The following is an 18,710-nucleotide window of genomic DNA, read 5'->3' as shown; positions in this document are numbered from 1 at the left end:
TAGCTTGAGCCCAGGAGTGCCAGGCCAGTCTGGGTAACACTGTGAGAACCCATCTCACACTCCCCAAAGAGGTCTTGAATGCCACAACCACACCAACTACCCATTCATAGACTTTTCTCAACCACAGACCCAAACATTCTTTTCTTAAATTAAGTCATATTTTTTTGTCTGCTCCCCAGCTTTTTTTTTTTTTTTTTTTTTTTTTTTTGAGACAAGGTCTCACTTTGTCACCCAGGCTGGTGTGCAGTGGCACGATCTTGGCTCACTGAAGCCTCAACCTCCCAGGTTCGAGTGATCCTCCCACCTCAGCCCCCCAAGTAGCTGGAACTACAGGTTTTTCTATTTTTAGTACAGGCAGGGTTTCATCATGTTGGCCAGGCTGGTCTTGAACTCCTAAGTTCAAGCAATGCACCCGCCTTGGCCTCCCAGAGTGCTGGGATTACAGGCGTGAGCCACTGCACCTGGCCTTGCTCCCTAACTTTCATGATGAGTTAGTCAAACTTATCAGTGGTGGTAGTCTGAGTACATGTGAAGAGAAATGCCTTCTCCCTGTCTCACAGGAGTTCAGAAGTAATTTTGAGGAAAGAAAGAAACACATTTGCAACCAATTATACTTTCAAGTTACATTCTAGTTTCAAGAAACTAGGTCAGATTCCTTAGCAGGTTTGGAAGGATTTAACCCATTCCTTTCTGGGAACAGTGCCTTCCATAACTTGTTCTGCCCAGCGGCTGGCTCTGCTCAGTTTGTCCCAGTGAGGGTGATAACACGGTGATGATCCTGTCCCAGTGGCTGATCCTCCAGACTGGACAAATTAGGACTTTAGCCACTGGAAGCAACTGCTAAAGAATTTCAAGGACAAATTCTTGCAGCTGTTTTCAGCCTTGAACATGACTAGAATATCAATCTATAAGCTGGAGGTGGCACACCTTAAGGATCTGTTGAAGCTACAGGAACCCAGATTTTAAAGTGGCAAATATGGGCACGCTGGCTATTAAAATAAGAGGGTATGTCTACGTTTAAACTCTTTTAAAAAGAAACTTGAAATAACAAACATTAAAAATAGAAATGGAAGTAACTGAAATGCAGGGCAATTATGCAGCTGACAATTAAAATGAAATGCAAGAATACATTAGGGAAAAGACCATAATAAAAGATTATCATTAACTCAAGGAGTTATAATAAGGAGACTTCCCAGACTGAGTGTTAATTGGATATAAGGTGGAGACAGGGGCTCAAAAAGCTTTCGCAGTTTGAAGCCCAAGTGGTGGAGCTCCTTGTCCTCAGAGTTTTAACTCAGGCCTGACAGTAAACACTTCAGGAACTGCTGCCAAACTTGTCACTGTAAGTCCTTACACAAAGCTTCTGGGCTTTGAACGTCCTCACTGATGAATGTGAATTTACTTACTATTCTACTTACCACTTAGGTATCAGTCTTCTAGTAATACAGTGTCTCAGAGTACCTAATCACCATCCTGTTACCCTCTCAATCTGAAATCCAGGTTGGGCCAGCCCAATCAGGAAAATGGCCTTGTTTTGATTCCTCCAAATTTAGAAGCCATTTCCTTTTTCTTTTTCCTTTTTTTATTTTCTTTTTTATTGAGACAGGATCTCGCTGGAGCACAATGGCACCAATTATCATAGCTCACTGCAGCCTTGAACTCCCAGGCTCAAGTAATCGTCCTACCTTAACCTCCCAGTAGCTAGGACTACGGGCATATGCCATCATGTCAAGCTAATTAAAACAATCTTTTTTTTTTTTTTGTAGAGACAGGGTATCACTCTGTTGCCCAGGTTGGTCTGGAACTCTTGGTCTCAAGTGATCCTCCTCCCTTGGCCTCCCAAAGTGCAGGGGATTACAGGTGTTTAAGCCACCATGCCCTGCTGGGGCCATTTCTTAAAATCAAATTCTGAGTGACCCTCTCTCACTTGGAAAGGAAGACACAGCAGAAATACCTTTTGTTTTGAAACAGGGTCTCACTGTGTTGCCCAGCCTGGAGTGCAGTGGTGCAATCACGGGTCACTGCAGCCTCAACTTCCCTGAGCTCAGGTGATCCCCCGACCTCAGCCTCCTGAGTAGTTGGTACCACAGGCATACACCACCATGCCTGGCTAACTTTTGTATTTTTTTTTTTTTTTTTTTTTTTGTAGAGACAGGGTTTTGCCATGTTTCTCAAGCTGGTCTCGAATTCCTGTGCTCAAATGATCTGCCACGCTTGGCCTCCCAAAATGCTGAGATTACAAGCGTGAGCCACTGTGCCTGGCCAGAAATACCATTCATTTAATTCTGTCAATAACCATACATGTTTTAGTGCCTAATATATTTCTAGCACTGTACTTGATCCTTGAGGAAGGTAAGTGTCAGAGGCTAACAGCTATGGATTTAGGATCAACATAATCAAATAAACGAATAACCATACATGTTTTAGTGCCTAATATATTTCTAGCACTGTACTTGATGCTTGAGGAAGGTAAGTGTCAGAGGCTAATAGCTATGGATTTAGGATCAATACAATTAAATAAAGGGAAATAAAGAAACAAAGAAAGGTATAAGACAGTAAGTACATGATTGGCTGTTCATCTTTCTCCTTTATATGTACTGTGCTAAAAAGGCACCCTTGTCAAACTGCTTTGCTACCATGGTGACGGTTACTAAGAAATGCACAGATGCACATATGAACAGGTTACAGAGTTCTGTTTTCTTTTTTTTTTTCTTTTAATATGTAGTGTTTTCCCAGTCAGATGAATGATTCTTAATACCAGTTTCCATACAGAGGTGATTCATACAATCACCTCTGTTGATTCTTTGTATTCAAGTCTTTAAAGAAACTGTAGCAAGAGCTTGTGGATCTATCCATGCTGACTCTCAACAGTTTGGGGATTTTCCTGCTGCTCAGGAATCAGGCATTAACTCTTCATGTATAATTTGTGAAAGCTATGAAATGATTTAGGATTCTCTGATTCCCCTATAAGAGATGGGGGGGTGGGGTGGAAAAAGAGAGAGAGAGAGAGAGTCGGTTCCCTCTAGAACACTCCTTCCTATATCTGCTATTATCCACAGGCCAAGACCTTTTTACCTGCACTCAGCACAAAAGAAATCTTCTGCATTCAGCCATAAGAGTAGCTGCTTAGGCAGTGATCACAGCTCTGCTTTAAGGATAAGACTCTTATCTGTGACTACAGAAAGAGAAAAGGTTTCTGAAGGTTCTGTGTGCTGATTTCTCTGTGGTAGCCCTAAATTACATTTGAATGTCACCCCCGAAGGAATATACTGTATGACAACAAGCACAGATTCTTGTGAAGATGGATATTTCCCCTTGGACAAATTTCAATCTGGATCTATATATCTTTATACATACTTACCATGAGCCTGTTATGTACTGTGCAGAGCACCAGACCAGGTACCACGGAAGAAAACTATAAAACAAAATTGAGATCCTATAGGAGCTTAGATTTTAGAAGTTAAGATCTTACCACACAGAAGTAATAATGATGGAATGAAAAACTAAGCAGAATTTATTCATGGAGTTCTGGACTTTTTGAACTAAAGTATCATAAAGATTGTTCTCTGTTTTGCAGAGGAGAAAACTGGAGCTCAGAGACTTAGTAGTTTACCTGAGGTCACAAAGTAAATTAGTGGCAGAGTCAGAAATACATCACAGTTATCAAGAGCTTTATTTACCTTATCGCATGTAACAACTATTAAGCATCAATTCCAGACAAGGCAATATGTAGCTTGAGATAATACATACAAAATGCCTAGCACCAAGTCTGGAACTATTAGCTGTCATCATTATCACAATCATCATCATCATCATCATGGTTACAAATTTTGGTATTAGCCAGACCTCGATGTGAGTCCCAGTTCTGTTACTTATTGTGTAATTGTGGACAAGCTACTTAAGTCCCAGTTTCTTTATCTATAAAATGAGAATAAAAATACCAATTTCATAGGATAATTGTGAGGATTTAATTAGATAGTATGTATAAAGTGCTTCATGTATTACCTAGCATGTTGAAACTGTTCAAATATTAGTGTTCCATTGCATTTATTGACCTATATAGGTACACAGGGAGTCAAACAAAGACACACGTATAGAGTATGGGTGGAACTTCTCTTTGCGCTGACAAAAAAGGAAACCAGTCAGTTAACAACATTTACTGAGTTTTCACTGTATACAGGTATCAGTGCACAGTCATATGGAACAAAGAAAATAAGAGAAGAAATGCTATTTGGGATGTTATAATATATAAACTATTTATCATTCACAACAAATACACACCAATTACCTACACAGTGATGAATAAGACTGAGTTTCTGCAAAGAGCTAGTCTAGTGGAAGCAGCAGCAAGAAATCAGGCCATTATGACATGGAGTGATAAACACATTGCAGAGCTAGGGCTAAGAGCTATGGAAGGTTATGAAAGGGCATCTAATCCACTAATGGTGGAGGTAGGGAAGGTTCCTCAAAGGAAAGAATTAGGAGTTGGCCAAAGATGAGAAGAGTTGAATAGAGCCTAAAGCAACAAACCTGCTGTGGTGGGTACTCTGGACTGGCTCTGGCTGTTAGCTATTCCAATCTTCTAGTGTGCTTTCTTTGAATACAGAGGTTAAAGAAGGAAAAGACACATTTCCCTCATGTCCCACAGGTAGGGTTATGCTTCTGCCAATTAGATGCACTTGGAAGGTGGATCCTAGGCTACAGTTATGTTTTGTTTTTGCTGGAAAACTAGTTGTAGATACATTGGGCATTTCTGCAGCAGTATTTCAGTGTCTAGGTCCCACCCCTGTGCCTGTTCAGAGGAAGTTGTAGGGGCAGTAGTGGCCTCTTGATCCTTGGATCACAGGTACGGCAGTATGTCTTTGAACTCAACACTCTGCTGGAGGTCCCTGACTGCCTGTGCCTTTCTGATTATTGCAGAGATGGCAGCTCCTCAGTAGACCATCCAGCAGACTTGCTCTAGAAATCATTCCTGGAAGCCTGCTAAGTGACCACTCCTTTAGACTTTCCAATGATTTTATAAGCTCCTGATACCCTGCATTAAATCCATTTTTGCTGAAAATAGTTTGGTTCTATTTCTTGCACCTAATACACCAGCAGAATACAAAAAATGCGAAATGTGCTATATAGTTTTCAGGGGTCAGCAAACTAGCAAATTTTTCCTGCAAACAGCCAAGAGTGTAAATATTTTAAGTTTTGTGAGCCACATATGATTTCTTCTCCTCCTTCCTCCTTTTCTTCCTTCCTCTTCTTCCTCTTCTTTTAAAATAACCCTTTAAAAATATAAAAACCATTCTCAAACCCTGCAAGCCAGATTTAGCCCATGAGCTATAGTTTGCTGACCCTTGATAGAGTGTTGATGAGATGTCGAAAGAGCATGACGAAATGTCAAGGAATTAAAATACTGTAGGAAGATAATTCATATATATATATATATATATATATTTTTTTTTTTTTTTTTTTTTTTTTGAGACAGAGTCTCACTCAGTTGCCCAGGCTGGAGTGCAGTGGTGCAATTTTGGCTCACTGCAACCTCCGCCTCCCGGGTTCATGCCATTCTCCTGCCTCAGCCTCCCAAGTAGCTGGGACTACAGGTGCCCGCCACCACGCCTGGCTAATTTTTTTGTATTTTTAGTAGAGACGGGGTTTCACTGTGTTAGCTAGGATGGTCTCGATCTCCTGACCTCGTGATCCGCCCATCTTGGCCTCCCAAAGTGCTGGGACTACAGGCGTGAGCCACTGCTCCTGGCCGATAACTCATATTTTTAAAAACAAGGTATGTTTAATGAGGCCAGGTGCAGTGGCTCACTCCTGTAATCCCAGCACTTTGGGAGGCCAAGGTGGGCAGATAACTTGAGGTTAGGAGTTCAAGACCATCCTGGCCAATATGGTGAAACCCTGTCACTACTTTAAAAAATACAAAAATTAGCCGGGCGTGGTGGCATGCACCTGTAGTCCCAGCTACTTGGGAGTCTGAGGCAGGAGAATCACTTGAACCTGGGAGGTGGAGGTAGCACTGAGCTGAGATCACACCACTGCACTCCAGCCTGGGTGACAGAGCAAGACCTTGTCTCAAAAAAAAAAAAAAGAGAGAAAAATGTTTAAGATATGTTTAATGATGTTACCATACTAAGACACACAATGAATCCTGGGGTGGGATCAACAGTTGATGAGAGGAGGCAACAGAATTCAGGTAAATAAACTGTTCCTTGCCTACTGAACTTTGGTGCCCAGTTCATTAAAGAAATAATTTTATTATGGTGAAACAAAAAAACACTACAGTTCAGTAATGTCATGCATACTTACATTGTTATGCAGCAGATCTCCAGAACCTTTTCGCTGTGTAAAACTGAAACTCTACATCCATTAAACAACTCCCCATTTTCCCCTTCTAGCCAGTCCCTGGTAACCATCATTCAACTCTGTTTCTATTAATTTGACTACTCTAGTTACTGCATAAAAGTGACATAATATTTGTCTTTTTGTGACTGGCTTATTTCACTTAGCATAATATCCTCAAGGTTCACACATGCGGTAAATAACAGGATTTCCTTCCTTTTAAGGCTGAATGTATGTAACATTTTTCTTCATTCATTCATTCCTTGATGGACATTTGGGCTGCTTCCACCTCTTGGCTATTGTGAATAATGCTGTTATGAACATGGGTGTAGGAACCTCTCTTCAAGATCTTGCTTTCAATTCTTTTTGATAATTACCCAGAAGTAGAATTGCTGGTAGTTCTATTTTTAATTTTTTGAGGAACCTCCATATTGTTTTCTACAATGGCTGCACCATTTTACATTCCTACCAACAGTGCATGAAGGTTCCAATTTCTCCACATTCATGTCAACACCTGTTTTTTTTTTTAAATTATCTGACTAGCCTAATAGGCATGAGGCAGTACCTAATTGTAGTTTTGATTCGCATTTCCCTAATGATTAGTAATCTTGAGTATCTATGTTCTTATATGTTTGTTGGCCATTTGTGTATCTTTCTTACATAAAAGTCTATTCAAGTCCTCTGCTCATTTTAAAATTAGTGCTCTTTTTGTTGAGCTGCAAGAGTTCCTTTTATATTCTAGATATTGCGCTCTTATCAGATACAGAATCTGCAAATATTTTCTCCCCTTCTGTAGGTTGCTTTTCACTCTGTTGATTGTGCTAGTCCAGTTTTAATCTTTGCCCATGAATGAAAGTCTAGTCTGGAGCAAACTGCTGGCAGTCTGGTCAGGTCTGGAGTCGTCTTCTATCCTAAAGACATTAGTGGTAATGAGTCAAAACATCTGTCTTGGATACTTCAGATCTCGATATTCTGATCCTCTACAACATCCAAAAGCATTCCCATACCTTTGCTTTGAGCCAGAACCAGCCAACTTAAGGTTTGTGGGGCTGTAGAATTAGAAGCAGCCTCAAGACTGGGTAAGTGGGAGATACGGAGGTGGACTCATCGGATTCAGATTTGTGTTATTAAGTGTCTGTCACCAGAATGCTGAAATCAAACAATTTCAATACCTACTTTTCAATTCACTATTGTTCCTTTTTACTCAAATGGCAGTCAGTTCAGTTTCTTTGATGCTTCATGTTTACGCTGAGGAAATAAAACATCCCAATCCTGGAGGCCTGAATGATTCCCAGGAAGTACATGGAGAGTTAATCCAAGGCTTGGTCTAGAACGCAACTCAGTTCACACAAAACTTGCTCCAAAAAAACCTTGCTGATTCTGTACAAGTGGATATGAACACTATGGAATGGTGCATTTGCTAAATCATCCTATTTGAAGAGAGAAGTTTCTGACTCACAAAAGGTCTATTTCCTCTTCCAACCACTACTGCCTTTTTGAAATACACAATCGGAGAAGCTGAATAGGTTGGCTTGTCAATATTGATGAAATTTTTAAAAACCTAAAAAAATTTATGGAAAATGACTGATTGCCTCACTGTCAAAATTCTTATTCCTATTGAGATTTAGCACGTTTGATAAAATTATGTATCCATGATTGCTTATGGAAACAGAAAATTTTAGAAAGCCTTATGTGCATTATTTTTCTGGTTCCCACAAGAAAAATAAAATGGGAGAGAAGGTTAGGGACAGAGCTGCACAAGGTCAAGCAGAAAATAATGCTGAAAATGTAGGGTCCTAATTCCCTGACTTTTATGTTAAGTTGTTAATTCAAGTATTTACATGCAACGATGTTTATCACTGCATACTTCAAATTACGAATGTAAGGAATAGTGACATTTAAGCTGCCAAACACAGTAGATTAAAAAAATACTTAGTTTACTCATCATATCAAGAAATCCAGAGATAGGCGATTGAAAGCATTGGTTTAAATGTTCAGTGATTTTGTCAAAGCCAAGTATCTAATTTCTTTTCTGTCATGGATGAAAAATGGGTATGATAGCTCTGAACATCTCATTCCTTACCAAGCAGAAACAGGTAAAAGAAATGATACCAGCTTTGGCTGTCTCATTTTATCCAGAAGGCAAAATGTTTCCTGGAACTTCCCCCTCAACTCTCACAAAACTTGAGCTTATTTCTCAATGGCTGGAACTTGTAAGTGAGGTTACAAAACTAAATATTCCTAGATATTATAGAGGTAGGTTAGTGAGAAGGGATTTGGGAATGGGTGTTTCTCTGCTAAGTTTTAGGGTTGGCCACAGGAAAACCAGGGAATACCAAATATCCAATAATACAAGAGTGACTGAGTGTCACGTGCCATATGAATCCCAGGTGGCTGTTAAAAATTGTGTTGTGAGCCAGGTGCAGTAGCTCACACCTGTAATCCCAGCACTTTGGGAGCCTGAGGAGGGCGTGTCACATGAGGCCAGGAGTTTGAGACCAGCCTGGGCAACATGGTGAAACCCCATCTCTACTAAAAATACAAAAAATAGCCGGGCATGGTGGTGCATACCTGTAATCCCAGCTACTCACATACTCATGTGGCCAAGGCACGAGAATTACTTGAACCTGGGGGGCAGAGGTTGTGGTGAGCTGAGATCATGCCACTGTACTCCAGCCTGGGCGACAGAGCAAGATCTCATCTAGAAAAAAAAAAAAATACTGTTGCAGATAGTTACATGCTAAATTATCTATAAAGTATTATTAACTAAACATTTAATATAAGAAAATTTCAAATTTTTTAGAGCAAAATAAATATATATTTAAAAATTTTAAATGGACGGATGCAAAAAGAAAAAAAATGGAACTTATATTCCAAAAATGTTGACTTCAGTTGAGTTTTTCAGGAAACAGACTCTGAAGCAGAGGTTTGTATGCAGGTGATTTACAGGTGAGAACTCTCAGGAACAGCACCTGTTAAGGGAAGCAGGGACAGGATTGGGCAGAGGGGGAAGGTGAATTGCAGGGCAGTTGCCACAGAGACTTTAACTTGTCTCACAGGACACTCTAAAGCTGGGATGTCCCAGATTGTGCCAATTGACTTGATGCCTTTGTACCTCCACAACTGACCAACCACTGGATTTGGGCTGACCCAAGGAGGGGAATGTTGGGTGAGGCAGTTTCCATCACTGAAGACAATTTTAGAGAGGAATTAAATTATAAGCCAGCAACAGCCAACATTCCTGGTAGCTGTATCTTGGGATCTGGGCAGCATACCACAGTATCCACTAGAAATGTCAACAGTGATTATCATAGTTTGGGGATTAATATGCTTTATTTTTCTATATGCCTTATTTTATTTATAAGCTTTATTTTTCCAAATTTCTCTATATATGCTTTATGTTTTCCAAATTTTTCACAATGAATACAGCATTGTACTAAGGATTAAATGAGTCAATTCATGTAAAGCACTTAGCACAACTCCTATAATTTACACAATACTCAATATATTTATAAATGATTATTTTGTATTTAGAAAGAAATTTGTATATATAGGTACACACACATTTCTTTCTAAATTCAAAATAACCATAGGTAAATTTATTGAGTACTTGATGCATATACATATATAATTTAAAAAGAAAACATAAATATATACATTGTCAAAAAGAATGAAAGTGTGAAAAAGGATTTAAAATAACACATGGATCTTGCTGTTCATTTTGGTTTATTTTGGTTTATCTGATCTGTGAAAGTCTTTCTTATAACATTGTTTCTTTTTAGCATTGTCCAATAGAAAGTTTTGTGATGATGAAAATTTCTATATCTGCGCTGTCCAATATGGCAGTCACTAGCCACAGGAGGCTACTGAACATTTGAAATGTGACTAGCACAACTAAGGAAGTACATTTTTAAAATTTTATTTCATTTTAAATTCATTTAAAATGTAAATAGCCGCATGTTGCTAGTGGCTACCATATCTGACAGTATGGCTTTAGACCAACACTGGGCAATGGTTATTTAGAGAACAGATTTAAAATATTATTTCTCTCCTGAAGCTTGGATTAGTTTCTTACTTCATTGCTCTGTATAATTCCTTAATCTTGATTTTAAAATCTCATTATAATTAGACACGTAGAAAAACAAAATGGGAGGAGCTAATTAAGTATAAATAAGAGTGTGTTTATGTGTGAGTGTTGTCATATGAAAGGAAAAGTAATTTAATTGAAAGTAAGATGTTGGCCAGGCATGGTGGCTCATGCCTGTAATCCCAGCACTTTGGGAGTCTGAGCGTGTGGATCACTTGAGGTCAGGAGTTCGTAACCAGCCTGGCCAACAATGTGAAACCCCGTCTCTACTAAAAATACAAAAATTAGCTGGGTGTGGTAGCACATGCCTATAATCCCAGCTACTTGGGAGGCTGAAGCAGGAGAATCGCTTGAACCCAGGAGACAGAGGTTGCAGTGAGCCGAGATCTCGCCACTGCACTCCAGCCTGGGTGGCAGAGTGAAACTCCGTCTCGAAAAAAAAAAAGAAAGTTAGATATTAAAGAGCTATATAATGTAATAATGTATTGCTAATTGGGTGGTGCTTTAGCAAATGATCTGAAAAAAAAAAATGAAAAAGTTTGTTCTGTGTTAAATATTTGATTCCTCTTGGTAAGCCAAAGACTTTCCCTGAAACACCATCTTTCAACCACACTGTTGATAAGAAAGATAACTGCAGCAACAATTTGACATTGCCTGAATAACAAGTGGAAATCTCTTACTACTCAGGTGGGAGGCCTGTGTGTGGACAATCACTAACAGCAGCCAGGTTTATGGAGGAAAGCTACACAAACCGTGGTTTGCATCTTAGCCTTATCAATTACTAGTTCTGTGTATTTGAACAAGTTACTTAAGTTTTTGGAGCCCCCATTTCTCCATAATCAAGTGTTTAAAAGTACCCCTACCTTGAAGACTTACAGGAAGATCAGTCATATATAAAGCACCTGGCCAGGCATGGTGGCTCATGCTTGTAATTCTAACACTTTGGGACACCAAGGCAGGAGGATTGCTTGAGCTCAGGAGTTCAAGACCAGCCTGGGCATCATAGTGAGACCTCATCTCAAAGACTAAAAAAATACTATACTAAAAGATGTATAAAATACTTGGCACATAGTAAGTGCTATATTAATGACAGTTTTATTGTTAGTATCACATACAGAAAGTTGATCAGGAAAAGGGAAGTAAGCCCAAATAATATCAACTTTAGGTAGTAATTAATTGGCACAATGACAAACTGTAAAATCATTTTTGGAATATGTTACTTTGCATATATTGGCCACAAATGAAATTTCATCCAAGCCAGTACAGTGGCTCATGCCTGTAATCCCAGAACTTTGGAAGGCTGAGGTGGGAGGACTGCTTGAGGTCAGGAGTTCAAGACAAGCCTGGGCAACATAGCAAGACCCCAGTTCTATAAAATAAATTTTTTTTTTTGAGACAGAGTCTCGCTCTGTCACCCAGGCTGAAGTGCAGTGGCACGATCTTGGCTCACTGCAAGCTCCCTCTTCCCGGGTTCACGCCATTCTCCTGCCTTAGCCTCCCAAGTAGCTGGGGCTACAGGCACCCGCCACCGCACCCGGCTAATTTTTTGTATTTTTAGTAGAGACGGGGTTTCAACATTCACAGGATGGTCTCGATCTCCTGACCTTGTGATCCACCCACCTCGGCCTCCCAGAGTGCTGGGATTACAGGCACGAGCCACTGCGCCCAGCCTACAAAATAATAAAATGAGCCAGGCACGATGACATGTGCCTGTAGTCCTAGCTACAGAGGAGGCTGAAGCAGGATCAGGGGCGCTTGAGCCCAGGAGTGATACTGCAGTGAGCTATGATTACAGCACTGCACTCCAGCCTGGGTGACAAAGCGAGACCTTGTCTCCAAAAATATTTTAAATGTAGTCCATTGTTGATTGAATACATGAAAGAATGAATGCCTTGCTTCGTTCTTAAAGCCCTTTTGTCCCCAAAATGGGTTGTTATAACTAAAATGGTTTTTTCACTGGCATTGTCACTAGGGTTATTTTCAAAGACCTGTAAAGAGCAATACCAAATCAACGGTCTTGAGCAGAGTTGTTTTTCTAGACTTAAGAGAGACTTTGCCTGAAATTAAGAAACAGCTTCTTGAGTAATAAAATATTAAAATATTACTGAAGGAGCAGTTAAGGCTTCCATCCTTAGATATTTTTAGGAAGACAAATAATTCTCTATGCTGAAAATATCATCATCTGTGGAAGCCAGCCTCTAGGATAACCTACAGTGATGCTTGCTTCCTCACATTCAGGCCCTTCACTACTCTCCTGCTCAAATTCAATTGAGGGTGGCTCTGAATATGGCAGAGGTGATGTGTGAATTCTGAGGCTACGTGATAAAAGGCATTGCAGCTCCTGCTTTGGTCTCTTAACCACTTATTCCAGGATAAGCCAGTTACCATGCTGTGAGGACACTCAAGCAGTCCTATGGAGAGCCCCATGTAGCCAGTAGCTCAGGCCAAGCTGTCAAGAATGTGAGAGAGCCACTGTGGAAGGGGATTCTCCAGCTCTAGTCAAGACTTTAGATGACTACAGCCCTTGCCAACATCTGACTGAAACTTTGTAAGAGACTGACATAGAACTGCCCAACTGATCCACTTTTGAATTCCCAACTCACAGAAATTGTGAGAGATAATAAATGATGTTTATTGTTTTAAGCCACTATGTTTTGGGGTTATTCATTATGCAGCAATAGATATATATTATCAATAACAAACAATAAGCTAGGTGTGGTGGCTCATGATTGTAATCCCAGCACTTTGGAAGGCCAAGGCAGGAGGATCACTTGTGTCCAGGAGTTTGAGACCAGCCTGGGCAACACAGCAAGACCCTGTCTCTAAAAAAATAAAAATAAATAAATAGTTATTGCTGCTATACAAAATATCCTGCTCATGGGCTGAACCATTCAAAGTAACTTCTCGCTTTATAACTTTAATGTTTTAACAGCTTGACATGTCATTAACACTTTGTATTTTCTTATATCACTCTTATGAGACAAGAAGAATCAGTCAATTAAGTATTTAGTGAACATCTGTTAAGTTCAAGGTAGTACTCTAATTTCTAGAAACATATAACTTACCAAGACTGAATCACAAAGACACAGAAAATCTGAACAGATCAATTATGAGTGAGGAGATTGATCCAGTAACCAAAAACTTCCCAATAGAGAAAAACCCAGCAATATTCTGGCTTTTCAGATCACATAAAATTTTCACCTTTTACTCAAGATTCCTGTGGAGAGGAAAGACTCTGAGCTTTTAGCTAATGTTTTGAGGTCTTCCTTTGGCAGGGCTAGTAAAAAACAAAAAAGAAAAGAAAGGGAAAAAAGAAAAGCCCAGACCAGGTAGCTTCATGGGTGAATTCTACCAAGCATTTAAAACTGAAGAGGAAGGAACACTTCCAAACTCATTTTATGAGGCCAGCATTACCCTCACATCAAAGCCAGATAAAGATACAGGGATAGGCCAATATCCCTGACTTCTGGCTCTACAGGCAAAAATCCTCAACAAAATATTAGCAAACAAAATTCAATGCCACATTAAAAGTATCACATACTAAGATCAAGTAGGATTTATTCCTGAGATGAAAGATAGTTCAAAATATGCAAATCAACCAGAGTGATATTTCACATTAACTAAACAAAGTATGAAAATCATATGATCAATTCAGTAGATGCAAGAAAAAGCATTTAATAATATTCAACATCTTTCATGATAAAAACTCTCAACAAATTAAAGAAGGAATATACCAGAGTAATTAGGCAACAAAAAGAAATAAAAGTCATCCAAATCAGAAAAGAAATTAAACTATCTCTGCATATGGCATAATCTGATATATAGAAAACCCACCTGGGCACAGTGGCTCACGCCCGTAATTCTAGCACTTTGGGAAGTCGAGGCAGGAGGATCGCTTGAGCTTAGGAGTTTGAGATCAGCCTAGGCAACATAGCAGCGCTTGTCTCTGCAAAAAATAAAAAAAAAATTAGCCGAGTGTGATGGTGTGGGCCTGTAGTCCCAGCTACTTCAGAGGCTGAGGTGGGAGGATCGCCCGAGCCCAGGAGGTCAAAGCTGCAGTAAGCTGTGATGATGCCACTGCACTCTAGCCTGGATGACAGAGCGAGACCCTGTCTAAAAAAGAAAGAAAGAGAGAGAGAGAGAGAGGGAGAAATACATAAATAAATTAGAACTAATAAACCAATTCAGTAAAGTTGCAGGATACAAAATCAACAAATGAAAATTGGTTGCATTTCCATACACTAATAATAAACTACCTAAAAAAGAAATTAAGAAAACATCTCATTTATAATAGCATCAAAAACAATACAATAATTATTAATAAATTTAACCAAGGAGGTGAAAAATCTGTACGCTAAAAACTGTAAGACACTGATGAAAGAAAATGAAGACACAAATAAACATATGTTCACAGATTGAAGTATTAGTATTGTTAAAACGTCTACACTCCCCAAAGCAATCTAGATTCAATGTGATCCCTATCAAACTTCCAATGGCATTTTTCATAGAAATAAACAATCCCAAAATTCATACGGAACCACAAAAGTCCTCACATAATCAATGCAATCTTGAGAAACAACAACAAAGCTAGAGATATCACACTCCCTGTTTTCAAATTATATTACACAGCTATACTAATCAAAACAGTATAGTACTGGCATAAAAACAGACACAGAGACCACTGGAAAAGAATACAGAGCTTAAAAATAAACCCACACATATACGGTCAACTAATCTTTGACCTGGGCATCCAGAATATACAATAGATAAAGGATGGTCTCTTCAATAAATAGTGTTGGAAAAACTAGGTATCTAAGTTATCTACCTGCAAAAGGGTAAAATTATACCCTTACTTTACACCCTCCACAAAAATTAAATTGAAATGGGTTAAAGACTTAAATAACAGACCTGAAATTATAAAACTCCTACAAAAAAAAATAGGGGGAAAGCTACTTGACATCGGTCTTGGCAATGATTTTTCAGACACACACCCAAAGTACAGGCAACAGAAGCAAAAATAAACAAGTTGGACTACATCAAACTAAAAAGCATAGCAAAGGAAACACTCAACAAAATGAAAGGGTAACCTATGCAATGGGAGAAAATATATATCTGGTAAGGAGTTAATATCCAAAATATGTAAGGAACTCATACAACTCAACAGCAGGAAAACAAAGCCCAATTAAGAATTGGGCAAAGGATGCGGATAGACAGTTTTCCAAAGCAGACATAAAAATAGCCAACAGATACATTAAAACAAACTCAACATAACTAATCATCATGGAAATGCAAGTCAAAACCATACGATATCACCTCACATGTGTTAGAATGGCTATTATCAAAAAATGGCCAGGTGGGGTGGTTCATGCCTGTAATTCCAGCACTTTGGGAGGCTGAGGTGGGAGGACTGCTTGAGACCAAAAGTTTGAGACCAGCCTGAGCAACACAGCAAGACTATCTCTATTAAAAAAGAAAAAAAAAAAAAGACAAGCAATAACAAGTGTTGCTGAGGGTGTAGAGAAACAGGAACCCTTGTATACTGCTGGTGGGAATATAAATTGATACAGCAATTATGGAAAAATAGTATGGAGGTTCCTCAAAAAATTAAAAATAGAACTATCATATGATCCAGCAACTCCACTTCTGCATTTATATCCAAAGGATTACTCACAATAGTCAAGATACAGAAACAATGTGTCTGTCAACAAATGAAGAGATAAACAAAACGTAGTAAATACAGACAATGGAATACTTACCCATAAAAAGGAAGGAAATACTGACATTTGTGACAACGTGGATAAACCTGGAGGATGTTACATTAAGTGAAATAAGCCAGACACAGAAAGACTAATACTGTATGACCGCACTTATATGGGGAATCTAAAAAAGTTGAACTCATAGAAGCAGAGAGTAGAATCGTGATTGCCAGAGTCTGTGGGTTGGGGAAAATGGGGAGATGTTTATTGCACATTTATCAGCAATTAAAATGTTTCTTTTGGGAGCTAACCTATGAGAATGCAAGGGCATAAGCATGATATAATGGACTTTGGGGACTTGCAGGGAAGGTTGGGAGTGGGGTGAGAGATAATAGACTACACATTGGGTATAGTGCACACTGCTCAGGTGACAGGTGCACCAAAACTCTCAGAAATCGGCACTAAATAACTTATTCCTATAAACAGAAGCCACCTGTACCCCCAAAACTATTGAAATAAAATTAAACACTTTCTTTTGCTAGTTTGGTACATAAAAATAGAATATAGTTTATTTTGCATTTCTTTGATTACTAGTGAGGTTGAGCATTAAAAAAGACTTATTTGAATTTTATATTTCTTTTGGGACTTATATATTCATGTCCTTGTATTCTTATTGGTAAGAGATCTTGATATGTTAAGTACATTAAACCTTTGTCTGACATATATTATAGATATCTTTTTCCCAGGATGGCACTTTTTAAAAATTATTATACTTTAAGTTTCGGGATACATGGGATAGGTTTGTTACATAGGTATACACGTGCCATGGTGGTTTGCTGCACCCATCAACCCGTCATCTACATTAGGTATTTTACACAGTCAAATCAATCTCATTCTTCTGAAGTTCTTCCAATTATTTTATATTTAGAAGGTTCTTCTCTATCTTTAGATCAATTAGTCACTTGTATTTTTTCTGGTTTCTGGTTTTGTGTTTTACACTTTTTTTTTTTCTTCAGGAAACAAGGTGACAGTCTATTTTTCCCATGGTTAAGCATGTTTCCTTCACTATTAATTGAATAGGTTTCTTCCCCTACTAATTTATAATGTCACCTTCATTACCTAAGGAATTCTCATATTACATGGGTATGTTTATGAGTTTTATAATCTCTTTTATTGTCTATTGGTTTTGGTGATAGTACCACACTTTTTTTTAATTATCTCTATTTATTCATCAAGAATCATCACACTCTCCTCCAGGAAGCCTCCTTAATTATTCCAAAACGGTATGATTGCTCCCTTCACTCTCTTTCACCTTTGTCATGTTTAAAAATCTGCCTTGGCCGGGCGCGGTGGCTCATGCCTGCAATCCCAGCACTTTGGGAGGCCGAGGCGGGCGGATCACCTGAGGTCGGGAGTTCCTGACCAACCTGACCAACATGGAGAAACCCCGTCTCTGCTAAAAATACAAAATTAGCCGGGCGTGGTGGCGCATGTCTGTAATCCCAGCTACTCTGGAGGCTGGCCTTAGGCAGGAGAATTGCTTGAATCCGGGAGGCGGAGGTTGCAGTGAGCTGAGATGGCACCACTGCACTCCAGCCTAGGCAACAAGAGCAAAACTCTGTCTCAAAAAAAAAAAAAAAAAAAAGGCTTCCTTGAAGCTGGGCGTGGTGGCTCACGCCTGTAATCCCAGCACTTTGGGAGTCTGAGGCAGGCAGATCATTTGAAGTCAGCAGTTCAAGACCAGCGTGGCCAACTTGGTGAAACCCCGTCTCTATTAAAAATACGAAAATTAGCCGGGTGTGGTGGGGCTGGCCTGTAATCCCAGCTACTAGGGAGGCTGAGGCAGGAAAATCGTTTGAACCCGGGAGGTGGAGGCTGCAGTGAGCCGAGATCTCACCACTGCACTCCAGCCTGGGCGACAGAGCGAGCCTCCGTCTCAAAAAAAAGAAAAAAAAAAAAAGGTAACTTTTTAAGCAAGGTGAATGTAGTTTGGGCCAGGGGCTCTGCTTGTTAGCTGCTGGGCTAACACAGACCCGGGAGAACTAGAACGGGACACAGGTGAGAGTTAACCGATGGTGTGTGATGTGACGAAAACTAGGCAATGGTGACGAGATTAACCTTCACCCTTCAGTCTTCCAACCTCAGCAAATCACTTCCCTGAGTTGGTGTAGAAACTGTCAGGGCTGACTAGGGGCCCTGCTGTGAGTGTGAGCACAACTCCAGGCACTTCCCCATCTCCCAGCCGGCCCAGCGAGGCGCCTGGCGAGCCCAGGCCAGATGTTCCGGCCAGAGTTGACGTCACGTTTGCATGACATCACCAGCGCTGACGAACCTCACAGGGAGGGGCCTGTCAGCTCACCTCAGAGCGCAGGCAACTCCTTAGAGCAGGGAAGTGGTCGCCTCCCGTTCTACCCTGAGGGTCCGAATAGTCAGAGCCGTAGGAGCCGAAGCGCCGAAGGAGCTCAGGAACCGCTACCTTCCTCTTTCCTTGGTACTTATCCGCGTCTTCCCTAAGGCCCAGGAGCGGTCCCGGCGGCGGCGCGCTCACGAGCCCGCCAGTGGAGGCGGTCACGCGCACGCACGCTTGT

The 18,710-nt window shown here is 40.0% G+C and overlaps 1 long non-coding RNA gene across 4 annotated transcripts in view; it reads right to left on the bottom strand.

The window, feature by feature from the left end:
• Positions 1 to 18,682, bottom strand: part of LOC141406892 (uncharacterized) — a 119,794-nt gene extending 101,112 nt beyond the window's left edge. For 2 of the 4 annotated variants that reach the window (XR_010579478.2, XR_012420440.1), the window contains exons 1-2: positions 18,482 to 18,682; positions 14,261 to 14,372 (exon numbers count right to left, since the gene is read on the bottom strand). This is a non-coding gene — a long non-coding RNA (uncharacterized lncRNA). Of the gene's footprint in view, positions 1 to 5,160; positions 5,274 to 9,176; positions 9,312 to 14,260; positions 14,373 to 18,481 lie in introns of those variants that run through there. The other 2 variants (XR_010579480.2, XR_001483464.4) reach the window with 2 other exon arrangements.
• Between the last annotated feature and the right edge of the window lie 28 nt (positions 18,683 to 18,710).

Source organism: Macaca fascicularis, chromosome 11 (assembly GCF_037993035.2).
Source record: "Macaca fascicularis isolate 582-1 chromosome 11, T2T-MFA8v1.1".
Lineage (NCBI taxonomy): Eukaryota > Metazoa > Chordata > Mammalia > Primates > Cercopithecidae > Macaca > Macaca fascicularis.
This window is presented reverse-complemented; position numbering and strand designations above follow the sequence as displayed.